Source organism: Dasypus novemcinctus, chromosome 10 (assembly GCF_030445035.2).
Source record: "Dasypus novemcinctus isolate mDasNov1 chromosome 10, mDasNov1.1.hap2, whole genome shotgun sequence".
Classification (NCBI taxonomy): domain Eukaryota; kingdom Metazoa; phylum Chordata; class Mammalia; order Cingulata; family Dasypodidae; genus Dasypus; species Dasypus novemcinctus.
The window spans coordinates 36,491,429-36,511,805 of NC_080682.1; the positions used below are offsets into that span (position 1 = coordinate 36,491,429).

The window sequence follows — 20,377 nt, forward strand, 5'->3', positions numbered from 1 at the left end:
ATGTAGGTAACTATCTGATTTTTAAAATTTTCACCAGAATATTATGTTTCTTTAACAAGCCATCCTTTATGTTGATCATAATTTTTAGATACTGTATTCAGGTATCCTTGCAGGACAGTTATAAATCCTTCTATATTAATGGAAACTCACACCACAGGAAATGTTCAGCACCTCTTCAAGGCAGTTGTTTATTGCTCTTATTATGGAATAAACTAATATAATAATGAAGAAAATAAGTTCACTTTTTGAATTATATGAATATGATAAAATGTATTTCTAGCAGCAATTCAAATTTAATCTCACAATACACCTGTGGAATAGAAAAGATAACTCCTGGATTGACACAGGAGGGTGTGCTCACTGAACAACAAGTCATGATAGCAAACAGCTCAAGAAAACAGTCTGAGTCCACCTAATGAAACTTAGTTTGTTGAGACCATTTGACTATTGTAGTGCTGGCTATGATAATCTTTGTGATAGTAAGTCCCAAAGAAGGCTTGAATGGGATTTGAAACAATCCAAAGAACTTTAAGGAATATAAATACTCACCTGTGAAAAAATCTTTAACTTGTCTTCTTTTTTCAAATGAAACAGAATCAGAACATAGAATTAGTACATACTTAGAAGGTTAATTTGCCCATCCTCATAAAAGATTGAGATCCATTCAGTGGATTTGGGGATAACCCATTAAATGTTCATCAGCTTCTACTTAAATAGCTAGGGCAGTGGCAAGAAAGTTGTGTTTTTTGTTTTTGTTTTTTAAATCCCTACATCTGGGGAATTTTCCAGGGTCTAAAATCCTATGACACGGAGAAAGGGCAGCCTCTAAAGTGTTAAGTCTAAAATCAATCTGGGTTGTATATGAAGGTAAAATTTCAAAAGTGGGGCTCCTGTAGCTATATCAGGAAAGTCTGTTTCCAGAATACAAGTCTAAAGAGAAAGTGAAAAAAATATTGGAAAGACAGTAACACATTTTCAAACTAGAAGAGTAAACCAGAATGAAAGCAGAAGAAACGAAATATGTATCAGATCACAGGTAGTCATTAAGCAGTTGAAGTATACTTTGCTGTTTGACCTTTTCAGGAACTAATTCTGCAAAAATTCTGCAAAAATTCAGTGTTCTTATGGGTAACTTTTGTGCATTTCAATAGACATGAATTCATATTCTCAAGGCAACAAAACATTCAATAGAAGAATTCCTACCTTCAAATCCTTAGTCCACTCCAAATATCCTTCCATCCCAGAAGGACATTTTCTAAGGTATTTACCAGAAAGTTCAGGGTGGTGAACTGTAGTCATTTGCTGGACTCTACATATAATTACTCATAACGCTTCAATTTTACTTCTTAAACTTATAGTAGAAGCAAATATATTTAGAAATGCATTAACAATATTTAAGGTAATAAAAATGTCATTAACAGAACCAAAACACTTAGAAATACTCTCTGAATTACACAAATAAACTGCCTTTAGAAATGGCAAGACAGTTTAAGGTCATAAAATGAGATGGTGGCAGAATGATAAAATAAAACTCATGTCTCCTGATACTGAAACCTCTATTCTTATTCTACTTCATTTTTTCTACAATCATAATATGCTTGTTAAATATTGTTACATCATGATATCCATTAACTTCTTTTATAAAACGTACTGTACCCATGATATGGGAGGCAGGATTTGCCAAACTGAAGAAGTAACTATAAAGACATTTGTAATATACATTTATCTTTGGGGACCAGACTTCATTTTTTAAAAGAGCCAAAAACTATTCACAATATGAATAGGTCATATTATTTATGACTTAAGTAAATTTAATTAAGAAATACTTCCTTTGCTCAAATGTGGAATAATGATTTCTGTTTTCTTCCATATCTTATAAACCATTTTGAGAAGCAATTTGCAAATAAGATACTAAGAAATGTTCTTAGTAATGTCAGATTCAAGTAACTAAACAACTGATTTTTTATCGTAACTAAGCAACTGATTTTTAATAGTGAAAAATGTTTTATGGATATATTTTTCTATGTGCTTTTTAAAAAATCTGCATTTAGTTTATACTAATGATTTTGAATCTAATAAGTTATCATTTCCTATGTCATATAATCACAAATATTTTATTATACCAAACCATAATCAAACACTAACACCATGGAATTCTATGTAACTGAAAGTTCATAGGAAATAGACTAAGAATGTTGGTGTTCAAGGCTGACTTAAACATTCTATGATATAGTTATTTAATATTTATGATCCACCATTTTTTCTGTTTAAATAAGTACACTCGATTTTAATTTCATAGAGTTGTCATGAGCATATGAGGGCATGTACAAATTTTCATTTTGGTTTAAATGGAACAAATTTTTTATTATTACTGGCATTTCTTACTCAACGAAACAAGTGCCCAATATAATTTTAAACATTAGAATATGGAATATGTCCCAATAAAGTATTATCAAGTATTTTCTTTCTAAATTGTATTACATTCTCTCCTATATACCAGTAGGCAATACAACTTTATGAGGAGCAGCTACATTTTTATTAGGTATGTTACAAAACCCTGAAATAAATTTATCTTGGTAACTTACATACAAGTTAAATTTGCTCATTTTTACAATTAATTTGCTACAAGAAACTATTTGATCTATATGCTGCATTTTTTTCCTGATACTCTTCAAAATGATAGAAAGAGCATGGTATAAACAAATATTTAGAAACAAATATAGATGACAGTTATTATCTCTGTCTCTGATTTTGGGTAGGTCATTTAATCCTTTTGAGTATATTTTCCTTCATCTGTAAAATAGGAATAACCAAGATGATAATGCCTACCTTGGAAAAGATTCTGTAAATGTTGGATGAGAGGTGGGGTAAAAAGGTTTTAGAGTAAAAAACAAAAAAAAATAAAGTTTTTGATAAAAATATAATCTTTGTATTGGATAATTTTCTCTCCAAAATTACATCCCTGTTTAATAACAGTCTAATAAAATTTTTTTACTTCTGTGTTCTTTACTCTATAGCTAATAGGATTTAATGTGGGAATGACAAGGTTATAGAATATTGCTATGCTTTTATCCATGGAGAAGAAGACTACTGGACACAGATACATAAAAATACAGGGCACAATTATAAGACAACTGTAACGTGGGAGCTGCGTGTAGAAAGGGCCTTTTTCTTCCATGTAGATCTGGGAGTCTTCAAGGAGTACAGGATGACAACAGAGGCTATCAATAATATTACAGGTGATCACAGGGGTTACTCCACAATTGGCAGCTACCCAAGGACCAATGAGGAAAGTGTCATTGCCAGCACATTGTATCAGGGTGGGATGTCACACATGAAATGTTTCATGATGTTTGGTCCACAGAATGGGAGCCAGAAGGTGACTAGAACCTGTCCTATGTGTACAAAGCCCACTGTCTAAAACATCACCACCAGTAGGCAGTATGTGCAGTGGTTCATGTAGTTCACTTAGTGCAGAGATCTGCAGACATTAATATAGCCATCACAGGCCACAAACATGAGAAGAACAACTTCAGAATGTCTAGGAAGTTCAACAAAGAACTGTACCATGCAGCCCTTGAAGGAGATGACTTTTGTCTGAGAGAGCACATCACCTAGAATTTTAGGAATTATTGAAGAGAAATAGCATGCATCTATCAAAGACAAGAAGGAAGATATATAATGTTGACTCCAAAGTTTGACTGCAGATTATGGTACTCACAATGATTTAGTTGCCCCTGACAGTAACAATGTAGATGATAAATAAGACACTGCATAGAATTCTCTGAACCTGAGGATTTGCATAAGTCCTGAATGCTCTTCCAAAAACAACAGAGAAAAAGCCAAAAGCTGTCAAAGTACCTGTTTTGGGGATCAGGAGATCAGGACAGTATTGCACTTCTCCCAAGCAGGTGAGAGAGAGCACATGAAGAAGCTGAAATGACAATCGTGAATTACCAAACCCTCTGAGGCAGCCAAGAAGTTCTCCCCTCTGCCACCCCTAAGATATTAAGCTGGGTTAAAACACCTGGCTCACTGAAAATACCTGAGAAGGAACACAGACAACTTTCTTTCTGTCAGTTGTTTCAAGAGAAAAAGGAGGGGAGGTTGGAATGCTTTTCTTCAGTGAATTCTTCCAACAGAGCCCACTTTGAATCTCCAATCTGGAGATTCAACACAGGAACACTGGAAAGCCAAGAGGAAACAATTCCATGGAAAGTTGCCCTCACTAATACCATCTGCTGGCCAGTGGGGAAATTGCATGGGAAAAAACTGTTCATGCCCTCTGTATACAATCCCTGGGGAAAAAATCTTCACCCAATAATGAATTCCTGGTTCAATTTTGAAAACTTAAGCTGAACAATTTTAAAGATTGAGAACAAGTTGAACCAAATATCAAAGAAGAGGTGTGGAAAGAAATAAACGAGAGAGAAATTGGTCATGAGTAAATACAACAACATAATCAAATGACTAGAAATCAGCAAAAAAACTACAAGCTATACTAGGAACCAGGAAGAGATGGCCCAGCCAAAAGAGCAAACCAAATATACTGAAGAAATACAGGATTTAAGACATTCAATCAGTGATAATCACACAGCTCTCCTAAGTAAAATATTTTATAGGAAACATGACTAAAGAAATAAAGGATATTAAGAAGACACTTGGAAAGCATAAAGAACAATTTGAAAACCTGCAAAGAAAAGTAACAGACCTTATGTGAATCAAGGACATGTTGGATGAGATTAAAAAGATATTAGAGGCATATAGGAGCAGATTTGAATTGCTTGAAGACAGGATTAGTGACTTTGAAGGCAGAATATCTGATCTGGAAAAGACAGGAGAAGAGAAAAAGAGGGGAATGGAAAAAATGGAACAGAGTCTTAGGGAATTAAATGACAACATGAAATGTACAAATGTTCACATTATTGGTTTCCCAGAAGGAGAAGAGAATGGAAAAGGAGTAGAAAGAATATTTGAGGAAATAATGACTGGAAACTTCCCAACCTTTATGAAGGACAATAAATATTAATATCCTAGAAGGGCATTACACCCCAAACAGAATAAATCCAAATAGACATTCCCTAAGGCACTTACTATTCAGAATGACAAATATCAAAGATAAAGAGGATTCTGAAAGCAGCAAGAGAAAAGCAAAGAATCACATACAAGGGAAAATCGTTAAAATTAAGTGCTGACCTCTCATCAGAAACCATGAAGGAGAGAAGAAAGTGGTATCATGTATTGAAGATACTGAAAGAGAAAATTCTGTATTTGTCAAATATGTCCTTCAAAAGGGCAGTGAGGTCAAAGTCTTCACAGACAAACAAAAACCGATAGAATATATTATCAAAGATCATATTTGCAGGAGATCCTAAAGGGGGTGCTGTAGCCTGAAAGGAACAAAACAAGGGTCAGAGATTTGGATAAGAGTTTAGAAATGAAGATTATTAAGAAGGGTAAACTAAAAGATACTAAGACAGATAGTAGAATGATATGACAACAGAGAACCTAAGGACAAAATGGATGAAGTAAATAATGCCTTTATGGTAATAACACTGAATGCTAATTGCTTGAACGCCACAATCAAAAGCCATAGACTGATAATGGATTAAAAAAAATAAGAACAGACTATGTATTTTCTACAAGAGATGCACCTCAAATGTAAGGATATAATGAGATTAAAAGTGAAAGTTTGGAAAAAGGTCTTCCATGCAAATAGTAACCAAAAAAGAGCAGGAGTAGACCACATCGATGTAAAATAACAATATTATAATGTATGAACAGTAATTACTCAGTGCAACCCCATGAAAGATCCTCAGCCTGAAGCAACAAGCTGCTCTGCTCAGGAATTCCTGACTCACATAATCCATCTGAGATAATAAATGATCGTGTTTTTTTAAAAAGCCACTTAGTTTTGGAGTGATTTTTAATAGAGCATTAGTATCTGAAACACCATATTAAATTAGAAAGTGTGGCATTAACTCATGGGAAGACAAACTTATTGAGCAAAATTGAAACTGAGGAAACAGAAATATGCATATGCATAATAAATTAATAAATGGAAGTGGTACCATCACAGGGAAGTGGAAGATTTAATGGTTATTCCATAAATAGTGCTAGGGCAATTTAGTCATTCTTATGATATAAAAGGAAAGTACATCTCCACCTCACACCATATCTACAAGTTAAAATGCGGTGTGGAGTAGATTAAAGCCATCATTGTGAAAAGCAAAATTTTAAAATTTCTAGAGAAAATTATCTTTTTCAATCTCAGGGCAGGGAAGGTCTTTGAAAAATAGTTGCTGTTACCTTCCTTCCTGATCCTTGCTTCCTTTTCTCTGGATCACAGCTTAGGTAGTGAATGCTTGATTTCAAAAGAGCCCATTCCTCTTTCCAAATGCCAACTCTTCTGGCCTCTCTAAACATTTATTAGCTCCTAATTCCTTTTACTGGATTATTTTCTGATTAAAACATCTAGAATACTTTTGATTTCCTTTACTTATAAATATATTTGCCTGAATGGCATTTAAGTACACATAAGTGAATTTAAGTAATAAGTAGAGAAAAAGGATGAGGGGAAAATTCCAATTTTATGCTTTACTACATATCTTGTGAGTAGATTCCTCAACAGGAAAAAGGTAAGGTCAGACGCTTAAAATTATATCCATGTAAAATGAATTATATCTGCAACAATGTTACAGTGCGATTATAAATGGGAAGGTGCCTTAGATTTATCACTTAAGTCAAAGAAAACATATTGTTTTATTTACAAGGAATCAGAATGTTATTTGTTGTGTAAAGTAAAAGAAGACAATCTGTTCCCATATGTTTAACCACCATTGTGTTTTTAAAATGTGTCCCCAGAGACTTGAAAGTAATGCCTGCATATTCTAGTGCTCTTCTATGATATGAAATGTTTAAATATGAATTTCAATTTTTGGAGGAAGACAATTGATCTAGATGTGCATGATGGGTCTGAATATGTTACTGTCCTAAGGACAGTCATAATGCATTCACACAATTAATATATGGTATCTGCTTATTTTCACTCCATCATAGATTTTTAAAAGTTAGCATGTAGCATGTTATAAGCTAACAAAGTTAATTTCTCATAGGTATATCCTCATTCATTTGCACATGCTGTGATATTTAATTTGACCAAGACAATAAATTTTACTATTAGGATAACTGTTTAGCAATCAGAATTTTAAGTAAAAATTTTATGTACTTGAAATCAAATAAAAAACGTTTGCCCAAAAGTTATTTTAACATAGTATAAATATATAAATATATATACACATATGGATATAAATATAGGATTAAGCCTGTATAATTTTATTGGTCCTTAAGGGCTACAACATATTCTACTTTGATAAAGAATAAGCTGACTAACCAAAACAAAATAATAAAGATATAGTAATATGTTCACTGATAGTGAAATTATCCCTTACATCTATGAAATAATAAATATCATGTTCTGAGTGAGGGATGTATCCCTCTTCCAAGTTTGGTCACTTTTCTGCACCAAAGTTTCCTCATAGCATTTTTTCATTTCTGCATTTCTCAGGGTAAATATTAAGGGGACCAACAGGGGGTTATGAAAGTTAAAACCACAGTCATGGATTTATCAATGGGAAAAGTGGAATGGGACCTTGCATACAGAAAGATACACAGAACAAAGAATAAAATAACCACAGCAATATGGGACACACAGGTGTAGAAGGTTTTGTGCTTTCCTTCCAAACCATGTATCTTCATGGAATGTAAGGGGACTCAATAGGAGACCAGGAGGATGAAGAAGATGACAGTGCAAATTGCACCTACATTGGCTGTCATAGAAAGTCCCAGGAGGTATGTGTTGGTACAAGCAAACTTTAATAAGGGGTACATATCACATACAAAGTTGTCAGTGACATTGAAGTCACAGAAAGGGAGATGATAAAGAGAAATTGAACCAATGAGTGCAGAAAGCCTCCAATCAAGGTCACCAGTAGCTTAAGAGCACACACCAGCTGATTCATGATGACCAAATTACAAAGTTTATGTATGGCCACGTAGCAGTCATACGCCATCACCAATAGAAGAATGAATTCAGCACCAGCAAATAAATGATCTCTAAAGACTTCAGTCATGCAAACCTGGAAAGAAATGGTCTTCTTCTCCCACAGCAAGTCTACAATTATTTTGTGAGCAATGGCAGCAAAATAGATAGTATCTATCAATAATAAATAGGCCAGAAAAAAGTACATGGGAGAACCCAAAGATTGTCTGGCCATGACTGCCACTATGATGAGCAAGTTGCCCACTATTGTCACAATGTATATTGTGTGTGACAAATATACATTGACAAAGAAGTTTTTGCCTCTCAGGATTCTGTGTGAGCCCCAGCAGGATGAACTCAGTTTCATTGAGCCTGTTCTCCATGCGTTCTTCTAAAGGGGTAAGTGCCTGCAAGCAAAAGGGTCAATAATGAATTTGAGAATATTGCAAGTTCTATGTAAAAATGTGATGCTTTAGTCAACAATGCTTCTCTATAAGGCCTCACACACAGTAGCTATTTAGAAAATGAGGGCTTGAAATCTCCTCCCACAATTGCCCATTCCTTTTCACAATTTTCTTGCTTTACCTTCAAGATGAGACTTCATCATTTTTAACTGGATGGTGCATGGAAATACAGACATCTGTGAGATAATCTACTGAAGAAGAAAGCTGCTCCCTTTAGAATGTCTCTCACAAAGACTGGATTTTGACATTATTTCTCATTTCTTTTTTCTTGAAGGCTTTTTGGCATTCTGGGATGCACTATCAAATAATTTCATCTTAAGTGAATTTTTTATATATATTTATTTAAGATTGCACTTAGTGCATGGAGCTTAAAATTATATATTTACAAACATGCTTTTCTGAGCTACTTTCTATAAGCTCCTAGAATACAGGAATAAATGACTTGCAGACATAAAAGGGAACTATATATCCAGCACAACCCACTGAATGTACTGGGGGAGAGTGTAAACTACAATGTACACTATTATCCATGTGATGCAGTAGTACTCCGAAAGGTATTCACCAAATGCAATGAATTGTGCCACAATGATGTAAGAGGTTGTTGATGTGGGAGGAGTGGGTTGGGGGGATATGGGGTATATAGGACCTCTTATATTTTTTAATGTAACATTTTTTGTCATCTATGCATCCTCAAAAAAAGACAATTAAAAAAATTGATGGGGTGGGGATGGGTGTTGGGGTATATGGGAACCTCTTATGTTTTTTAATGTAAAATTTTGTGTGATCCATTAACTTTAAAAATATATAATTGAAAAGTAAAATAACATAAAATAAAAAAGGAGCCAGGCACATTATGAGTGCTTATTAAAGTTCTTTTAAGTAAACTGAGTTTCAAAAATCATCAGAGAACATTTTAGCAGAGATAAAAATATTAAACTCTCCCCAGTTAAAAAATTCCACTAAAAGTTTGAAAATACACACAGAGATACATACATATAAACTGGAATATCATTTATTGCTACTTAATTTATTTGAGGAAAGAAATAATACAAATCAAGGTAGATTGGCACTACATAGACATTTTCTATAATTTTTAATATAGTTTAGAATATCTTATATAGAGCCAATTCAGAGTCATTTCAGAGTATAAAAAATTGAGGCAGAACCATGACTTCATGGAAGGAATGCTATATTTAAAATCTGGAAATATGTTGTATTAGTCAGCCAAAGGGGTGCTAATGCAAAATACCAGAAATTGGTTGGTTTTTATAAAGGATATTTATTTGGGAGAGGAGCTTACAGATACCAGGCCATAAAGCATAAGTTATTTCCCTCACCAAAGTCTATTTGGAGCAAGATGGTTGCCAATATCTGTAAGGATTCAGGCTTCCTAGGTTCCTATGTTCCAGGGACTTGCTTTTCTCCGGTTTCAAGGTTCCCTCCTTCCTGGGGCTGGCTTTTCTTTCCTCTATGTGCTGATTTCCTGGGACTCCAGCTTATGTCTTCAGCATCCAACTCCAACATCAAAACTCTGACATTAAAAGCCCTCAATTCTGTTATTCGTCATGCATTTTAACGCTCTAATTATAACACAATCATGCCTAGGTATGAATTAGATTACAAGCATAATCCAAGATTTCTTTTTGGGATTCATTAATTATATCAAACTGCTACACTCTACCCTCTGAATTCCAAAAAGTTATCACTATATTCAAAAGAGCCTTAAATCAGTTGCAATGCAAGTACTAAATCACATCATAATCAATTTAAAGAAATACAGTTTGTCTGGGGCAAAGCCTGTCTTCTATAGACCTCTGAAACTTAGAAAACAATTTATCTGTTTCCAATACACAAATGGACAGACATAGGATAAACATTTTCATTACAATTAGGAGAAATTGGAAGGGAAACATGAGTTATGGGTCCTCTACAGTTCAGTAAACCTGCAGGGCATCTTCCACTTGATTTCAGTCTGAGAGTTATTCTTAAGATGATGGTCTCTTCTCCTTGGGACCATATAGAGACCCACCCTTTCCATAGTCTTGCCCACTGCCATTTTCTTGATTCCACCCTCATCAAGCATCTGGGTGTTAACCAAGCTCCAGACCTTTCTCTCTAAGAATGTTGGGGTGATTGCCACACCTTACCCAATCTTTGGGCTACAGTTTTAATGCTCTCATACAGTGAAGTGAAGACTACATTCCCCCTAACATTTGGCATACAGGCTCAACCCTCTCAGAGCAATGAGTTGACCACCTGTCCTTCCCTAACCTTTGGGGGAGAGGTCCACCCCTCTCAGACCTGTGGGGTGCTGACATTAACTGCCCTAATCCTTGGGGAATGTGCCCCACTCTCTCTGTACCCTGGGGCAGCAAAACTCTCCCAGAACATCAGACAAGAACATCCATACTCTTCAACTGCTGAGGCAAACTCACCCTCTTTGTACACATGGGTGGGGTTCCTCTCTTCACCCAAGGTGAAGTCTTAGTTCCAGATATCAGCTTCCATGGTTTTCCTCTTAAAGCTGTTTCTCCTTCAATCTCTCCTTTCCATGTCCTTTTTAATCCAGGAGGACAGCAGTTTTGTTCATACAACTCTCTCAAAAACCTTGTTGATTTGGCATGCAGGAAGAAGGGGTCCAAGCCATCAGACAGTAAGACTTTCCATAAGTCTTTCTGACATAACTGCATCTTCCATCCTGATTTACAAGTTCCAAGTTTAGTTAAGTCCTCCAATTGGGCACTTTCATCTGGGAGTCTGATTTCCAGAGGCTTAGAGTTTCTAGAATCAGTTTCTGTTTTCTTTGTGCCTGACAGTTCCATCTTCAGCATGTCTCTCTCGTCTAGCATTTGGCTATAAGTTGCAAGCAGAAGCCAAGCCACATTCTCTGGTTTTACTTTGGAAATTTCTTCAGCTAAATGCCCAGGCTCACCATTTTCAAATTCTGCCTTCCATAAAACACCAGGAGTTAATCTTGCTAACATCTCTGCAACTTTAAAAACACAGATTGCCTTTCCTGCAGTTTCCAATAATAGTTTCATCATTTACTTCTAAGGCATCATAAAAAATCTCTTTATCATCCATAATGCTATCAGCAGTTTCTTCAAAGCATTCTGGCCTCTCCATCAAACATTTCACAATTCCTCCAAAAAATATCTCTTATCCATTTATAAAACCATTCCAGCATTTTGGTAATTGCAAAAGCACTTCCCCACTCCACGGTACCAAATTCTGTATTAGTCAGCCAAAGGGGTGCTGATGCAAAATACCAGAAGTTGGTTGGTTTTTATAAAGGATATTTATTTGGGATAAGAGCTCACATATACCAGGCCATAAAGTATAAGTTACTTCCCTCACCAAAGTCTATTTGGAGCAAGATGGCTGCTGACATCTGTGAGGGTTCAGGCTTCCTAGGTTCCTAGGTTCCCTGGGCTTGCTTTTCTCCAGGTTCTGGGTTTCCCTCCTTCCTGGGGCTGGCTTTTCTTTCCTCTGTGTGCTGACTTCCCAGGACTCCAGCTTAAGTTTTCAGCATCCAACTCCAATATCAAAACTCCGACATTAAAAGGTTCTCATTTGGAAAGAATTGTTTAATTAACTGTTGAATACTGATCTGTTTGTCATCTATATTTGTTAGGATTTAGCCTGGCTATGGAGTAATATGTGTTAATTCATTGCCTAAGAAATAGCAGTAGTCACTAAGGTCAGCAGACTTCTGCCCTGGCTTTGACCTGGATCCTCTTCTTTTATCTGGATTCTTTCTCTTTTTTTTTTTTTTTTTTTTAATTGACTTTGTAATAATATTACTTAAAAATATATATGTGAGGTCCCATTCAACCCCACCCCCCACGCCCCCTCTCCCCCCCCCAAACAACACTCATTCCCATCATCATGACATATCCATTGGATTTGGTAAGTACATCTTTGGGCACCTCTGCACCTCATAGACAATGGTCCACATCATGGCCCATACTCTCCTCCATTCCATCCAGTGGGCCCTGTGAGGATTTACAATGCCGGTGATTACCTCTGAAGCACCATCCAGGGCAGCTCCATGTCCCAAAGACGCCTCCACTTCTCTTTGAGTTGCAGTGTATCTGCATCTCAAAGGACTCTTCATTTCATTGATTTGCAACTGTTAGACAATTTTCTATTCAAATTTAAAAGTGCAGACTCTGTCTTGAATACTCAGAAATGAAAAACCTCTGTCTTTTGTACCAGCTACTTTTATTCTTTTACAAACTACTTCTGGCCCTATTAAGAAAGGCACAAATCCATCCAATAAAAGATATTTTGGAGGTGAAGGGCAATGTAAGCTGGTTTTGATATCTGGGAATATCATGTACAAGTTTGCTCTATGGCTGTACCCGGAAAAATTTTTTACCTCTCCTTGACTTTAGCCAGAGAAATAATTGAAGCATGGAAAAATTCTCCCAGATTACTATCTAAATGGTGCTTCCTAGAGTCATGAAAAATGGTAACATTAATTTTGGGATGAGTCCTGCCTTAGGACTTCCTTTTATCTCCATATCCATTCATGTATGGTTATCTTTCAAAACAATAAGCCCATCATGAGTGTAGCAGTTGACATTAGAACCATGAATTTTCAACAAAACAGTTTATCCATAATCCTTTGTGTTTAAGTATTGCACTATTTTGTCTATTGCTTATAAAACGTATACTTAGATGTTTACAAAGAATTGTTCCACCAATAAATAAGCCACGAAATTTTCCAAACATAATGACAGTTTTATGTTAATTAGAATATTCCTTTTACAAATAATTTTTAAATGCAAGGAAATTTCTATTTGAAGTGACTTAGTCATTATTTCATCAAATAATATTTAAGAAAGAGGAAACATTAAGGATTCCAGATAACAAAGGGATAGAATATATGGAAAACTATAAATTCTGATTGCAAGACTGTTATTTGTATTAGCCACACTTGTTAAACATATGAATAAATTTTGTTTCATTTTGTTTATTTACATTAATTTTTAGCCCAGGTCACTTTTTTTCTCCAGAGCTTTATTATGATATTTTTCACCTCTGCATTTCTTAGGGTGAGACTAAAGGGTTTAGCATGGGCATTTCTGTGGTATAATATACAGCCACTAGTTTACCAATGGGGAATGTGTTCACAGAAGAAGTACACAAATATACAGGGCACAGAGGGTAGTATGATTGCAGTAATATGGGAGGCATAGATGGAGAGAGCCTTTTATTGTCTTTCAGGGCTGTGAGTTCTGAGAGATCAAAGAATGAAGACATAAGGAGGTGGTAAGAAAAGAAAAACTGATCATAAACAGCAGCTCACAGTTGGCAAAACTAGAGTCCAAAGATGTGTGTGTGTCAACATGGAAGAGCTTCAGTAGAGTGTTAAGATCACACATGAAATGGTCGAGGATATTGGGGACATAAAAGGTTAATGACACAATGAAAATTATTTGATTCAGGACAAGAAGAAATCCTCCACTCCAGGACATGGCTTCCAGGAGTCCACACACCCACCACTTCATCATGATCATGTAGTGCAGATGGCTGCAGATAGCCACAAACAGTCAATCATAGAACATCAATATGAGCAAGATGATCTCAACTCCTACAAAAAGATGTCCCAGAAACAGATGAGTCATGCACTCACTGAAGGAGATGGTTTTATTCTGAATGAGTGAAACAAATACCATTTGGAGATCAATGGGAGATGAGGAACATAGATCTATGTAAGAAAATAAAGACCAAAAACATTACATCAGGCATCCCTGGACTGGGTTGCAGGTGACTGTCACTACAATGAGTAGGGTGCCAGCCAGAGTGAGAAAGTAAATGAGTGCAAATAGAAGAAACAAAAATTTCTGGATGTCTCAATTTTTCATCAGGCTGAACAGGATGAAATCTGTCATGTTATTCATTTCTTCATGAATACAATTTCACACTTGGATAAAAGATATATCTGCAAATAGTACAGGGATTGCAATAGTGATAGATAAATTTTGTTCAAGTAAATGATATATCTGTCATGATATGTTTTATGTAAGATTATTGGAAACTCCCAAGTAGATAAATCCCAGTCTAAAAGATGAACCATTTTATTAGTCACATATTGAGTTTTTAGACTTCTTCTGTATACACACACACACATACACAGCATGTTTTTATGACTGTTGTAAGCCATAATATTTTCTTCCATAGAAGAAAGGTATAAAATGAAGCTTGTACAAAAGAGAGGAGCCTTGAAATATCATCTCCTACTGCCTAGTGTTTCATTCTCATTACACCAGCTGATTAAGCTAAGATGCAGTTATTTATCCTTATAATTTTACTTTGTTCCATTGTGAATAGGAAACATCAAGTGACTTCAATGTAAAATTAGGGATGATGCAGTGATTTTAGAATCACTAGAAGTGAATAAATATTTGAGGCCACTGTGCAATACACCCTGACTGGTTTGTCACCCCATGCTACATTGACACAGAATTGAATAAAACAAAGCAAAACAAAACCAAAAATACAGATTATGAAAAACTTCTGGAAGAATTATATCCTCTGAAAAATAAATACAAAAAACATAATTTCATGTATGTACACTCAAATTATTTGAAACTTCTGAATTCACTATTACATAACTTCTTTTATATTTATATTTCAGGAGTATTTTGCAAATCAGTACCATTTTGAGTAAAATTATGAAATACTCCCTGAATATCTTCTGAAAGAGATACTTTAAGGGAAAAAACACTTCTGATTTTTTAGACAGAGCATATTCCTTACAATATAGACTATTTTTCTATTCTGTTTTCACTGATAAGTTGCCATGTGAGGTTTGCATGGACCTTTGTCTTACTGAGCCTAAATTGTGTCTTATATAATGTAGGAATAATGACAAAGGCCATAGAAGAATTGAAGAACATTGCTACAGTTTTGTTGAAGTTTGTATACCAAAGGTAAAAATATATTTCCTACATACTTCCAAATTATTGTTAAAAAAAAGAATATACAATAACATTCTTATCTGTCAATATTTTCTCATTACACATCAAGAGAAAAAGTAAATGGAATAACGAGAACTATAAATAAACTCACCTAACGAAGTTAAATAAAACCTGCCAGTTGTATTGATAAAATTTGAATGCAGAAATAGATACATCAGAAAATAGAAAAATATTACATTTGATAAATAAATTCAAACACATTGGTATTTTTAAAATACTGTTTTAAAAGATGAATAGAGAAAAGGTAAGTAAGTATCAATTATGGTCAATTCCTAAACAGATATCAATTTAAAGAATATTGAAAAGAATATTATGCCTATAGTACCTGGAGTAATAAAAGTTTTTCAAAAACTAACAGGCGTCTGTCAAAGCAGTATAAGTCTTTTCTGCATATTATCACCAAAAAATGGGGAAAAAAGCCACAAGAAAAAAAAAATTAAAAAGACATATGTCAGGAAAACAATGTGGCTCCAGCAATTGAGCCCCTGCCTATTACACGGGAGGTCCCAGGTTTGGTTCCCCGTGCCTCTTAAAGAAGACAAGCAAGACGGCAAGCTGAAATGATAGGTTGATGCAGTGTGCTGATGCAATGATATGACAACAAGATGATGCAACAAGAGACACAAGGAGGAAAACATAACGAGAGCACAAAGCAGGGAGCGTAGGTGGCTCAAGCAATTAGGTGCTTCCCTCCCACACGGGAGGTACTAGATTTGGTTTGTGGTGCCTCCTAAAAAGTAGGCAAGCACACAACTAACAGATACAGCAAGTACAAATGATGAAAAATGGGGAGAAATAAAATAATTCTTAAAAAATAAGACATATTTATTGAAACCTTATGAAAAACATAAACCTGTTTAAAAATAGAAAACAATGAGGTAAATATGTATGTGATGTCCAAATGGGGAAGGGATTTTAAGCAAAAATATACAAAGCATAGGACAAATATGATAGCTTCAAATATATAAAGACAAGGAACTTCAATATAATTGCAAGAAGTATTACCAACAACTATTTCTATAAAAATTGCATCTACAAAGAACAGAAAGAGTTCTACTTATTAAAGCAAGGTAAATCTAATGAAACCATAATTTCATGAAAAAAATGAGATACCAAGAATCTTTTTATTTTTTAAAATATCAAAAATTTACTATTTAAAATGTGAAATATTTTTAACTGGAAAATTAGCAAGGATGTATGAGAGCTATATTTTTCAGTATTTGTAAGTGTGTTTTGCTTTAAAATATTCTGCAAATGAATTTCAACTGTGTAATAAGGACTTTATAATTGGTCATGTCCCTAGGTCTAGTATCCCTTACTCCAAGGAATCTATTCTAGATAAAAAAGTAATGGGCAAAAAATTATGCATGCAGATTGTATTTCATGATATTTTTTATAATAATGAAAATGTGGAGAAAACTCCAATGCCTGCTATGTAAAGGCAACTATGAAATGAATTAGGATATGCAATTGTAAATATCAGGTAGACATTAAACCTGGGATGATGTTAAATCTTAACCAGCCCCAGCTGTTTGCTGGGACACAAAGGTTGCTGAATGAATGCTTTTGGCTCATTGGCAGAGCCCCGTCATTCATGGAAGTATAAACATGAACACTAGGTCAGTACACATATCCCTCATCTCCAACAGGAAGTGAGGTCTGCAGTTTTGCAGACCCTAACTTGAACATCATGGCTGGGGACACAGACATGATGGGATCAATTCTCCGATCTCTTTGAATCCCTCGTGCTGTGTAAGAAATTAAAAGATCACTTGCTGAAAATCTCTGTGTGCTTGAGACTGTGATCCCATGATGCACCATGTAGCAATTTCTCCACAATTGGTTTCTTCCACATATACCAGCTCTTCTCATCATTTAGATCTCAGCTTAAATATCACCTTTAGAAAAGGCCTTCTCTGCCTACTTCGTCGACATAATTCTTCTTTGTTATCTGACTATATTAGAAGATTATAAGGTCTAAGCTAGAAGGACCTTTTTCTTGTTTTTTTTTTCCTGTTTTTTTTTAATTATGTATTCCTAGTTCGTAAGAGTCCCTAGCACAAAATTGTCATTCAATGAAATTTCTAAACAATAAATAATTGAAAAATAATTATCACATATAAAATGGAGAAGAAATTTCGAACATATATAAGCAGATTTCAAAGAAAAATAAATTGAGAATTAAATAAATGGAAGAAAAAGTTGCAATAGCAAAGTGAAGAAATAGATGTTAAATTATCCCTTCATTGGTAAAATGACAAGGCTGATGTTATGTTTCAGGCTGGTAAAAGTGCCATAAGTGTTCTTGATTCTCTTTTTTCTCAATGTTACATGTCTCTGACTCTAATGATGTGATTATTATTGCAATATCTTTACATATAGATGCTTATTCTCAACTTGTGGAAAACAACAGTAAATTTAATAAAGCGAGAAATTTTCTTGGACACACTTCTATTGCAAAACTCAAGATAAATGTTGATGTGTGAAGAGATCAAATATTCCATGATTTTAGACCCTATCAGGGAAAATAATATATCCTCTTAAGTACTGACATAACTTTTTCAGGGGTTGCTTCACTAGGCTTGAGGCATGATATAAAGAAGGCATAGAAAGCTCTCTCAAAATCTTAAAAACAACTACTTTAGCCATCTCAACACAGTAGCATGAGATAGGCCAAAAATTTGAATGGTAACTTTTCTTTCCTGAAATCACTAAAAAAGAATTTAGTAGAAAAAAAAAATTACTGTAAAATTTCTACCAGCAATGTTTTTTGTAGTTATAGAATTTATGTATCTATGGTAAATTATTCTAACCATGGAAATTTCTTTTTCTTCTGTTTGAGTCACAGAATCCTTTTAAATAGATCTATAATGCTAACAATAAAATTTTCTGACATATTAAAAAGAGCTGATGGAGAAAATGGACAGACATATCAGCTGGCCAATAAGCATATCATCCACCATAAAGACTGTAATTTGACTTTAGAGGACATTAACTTGGACCCAAAAGCCTGGAAGGGAAGTCAGAGACCTCAGCAGATATTGGCCACTATCTTGTTTCACTATATGGTGTGATAACAGGATCATCAGTAGCTGCCTTTGATGATAAAGCACCTTTGATAGTGCCTTGATTTGGGTATTTCACAGCCTCGGAAATGTAAGCTTTTACTCTATATAAATCACCTTTGTAAAAACTAACCCATTTCTGGTACTTTGCATCAGAGGTATTGGTAAACTAAAACTCTGTGTATGCATATATGTTTATATCTGAGTATTGACTACTTTGCATTTTACTATTTAGATTTTGATGATATTTCCATACCAGTCCATATAGATCTAACTCATTCACACTTATCATCTTATAATACTCCTTCATTAAGATGAACTAAATTTAAGGAATCCAATTTTCTTCATGTGGTTTCCCATTTTATCTATGACAAATCATATCTCAATAAATGTAGGTCTTTTTGAATATGTGCAAATATTAGACTCTAGAAATTGTTGTGTCAAACCGTATGCACATTTAAAACATTGATGTTCATAGTTATTGCCAACATACCATCCTTGAGGGTTTATCACCTGCACTACTCACCACAGTATGTTAGAATAAGCATTTGTCCACAGTCTCAAAAAATACTTATGAAAAATTTATGGTATAGGATAATCTGACTAGTAATGGAAATTGAATTTCTTATGTATACCTTGATTGAAATTCTTTCAATATAATTGTGTTTGGTCACTTTTAACATTTTAAAATTACCTGTCTTTCTTCATCTAAATATCTAATGATGCTTTTACTTAATTTATTCCATTATTTCCATACTTATTTCTATGAATTAATGATACACTAAGTTTTGTTCTATTTATGATTGTATATATGACTATTATTTTTTACATTTTGTGATTTTCTACATTTTTATGCTACACATATTTTCCATAGTAGAAATTTTTAATATTATCATAGATCATTCAGTATTTTGTTTTTGTGTTGTTACAGCTTTATAAAATAATACTTCCCTGCTTTATGCTTAACAAAATATTCTTCCCCATTTTTTTACCATTTAATTATTAAACAATTCGTTGGTATTATATTCATATTTAAAATTGTTGATCTGGTTGGAATTTATTTCATAACAGACAGTTAATAAAGGATATATTTCAATTGTTATTCTTTTTTTTAGATATCTTAGTTTTGTCTTTTTTTAAAAAGATATATAGATTGTACAAAATGTTACATAAAAAATATAAGAGGTTCCCTTTTACCCCACTCCCCCACCACTCCTCCCACATTAACAATCTCTTTCATCAGTGTGGCAAATGCATTGAATTTGATGAATATATTTTGGAGCACTGCTACACCACATGGATTTTAGCTTATATTGAACGTTACACTCTCCCTCGGTTCACTCAGTGGGTTATGGCAGGATATATAATATTCTGCATCAGTCCCTGCAATACCATTCAGAACAACTCCAAGTTCCCCAAATGCCCCCATTTCACACTCTTCTTCCCTCTCCCTGCCCTCAGCAACTCCCATGGCCACTCTCTTCATCAATGATACAATTTCTTTCATTGCTAGAGACACAACAATTCTATAGTAGAAACCAGTAAGTCAACTCTAATCCATATTTTATTCCTCCATCCTGAGGACTCTGGGATGGTGATGTCCACTTCACCTCTGAATTGAGAGGGTGCTTAGATTCCACTTGGCTGATGGATGGGATTCTCCTGCTTGCAGTTGTAGACTCTCTTGGTTCCCTGGTGTGGTCGTTGACCATCTTCACCTCCCTGTTAGCTGACATGGGTAAGTACAATCAACTGGAGAGTAGGTGTTACATCTCTGCTGAGACTCAGGGTCCAGCTGCTGCATAGCAGTCTAGAGAT

General features: G+C 34.6%; 1 pseudogene; it reads right to left on the minus strand.

Annotated features, from left to right (window-relative positions):
* Positions 1-7,453: 7,453 nt before the first annotated feature.
* Positions 7,454-8,424, minus strand: LOC131280188 (olfactory receptor 4A15-like; annotated as a pseudogene).
* Between the last annotated feature and the right edge of the window lie 11,953 nt (positions 8,425-20,377).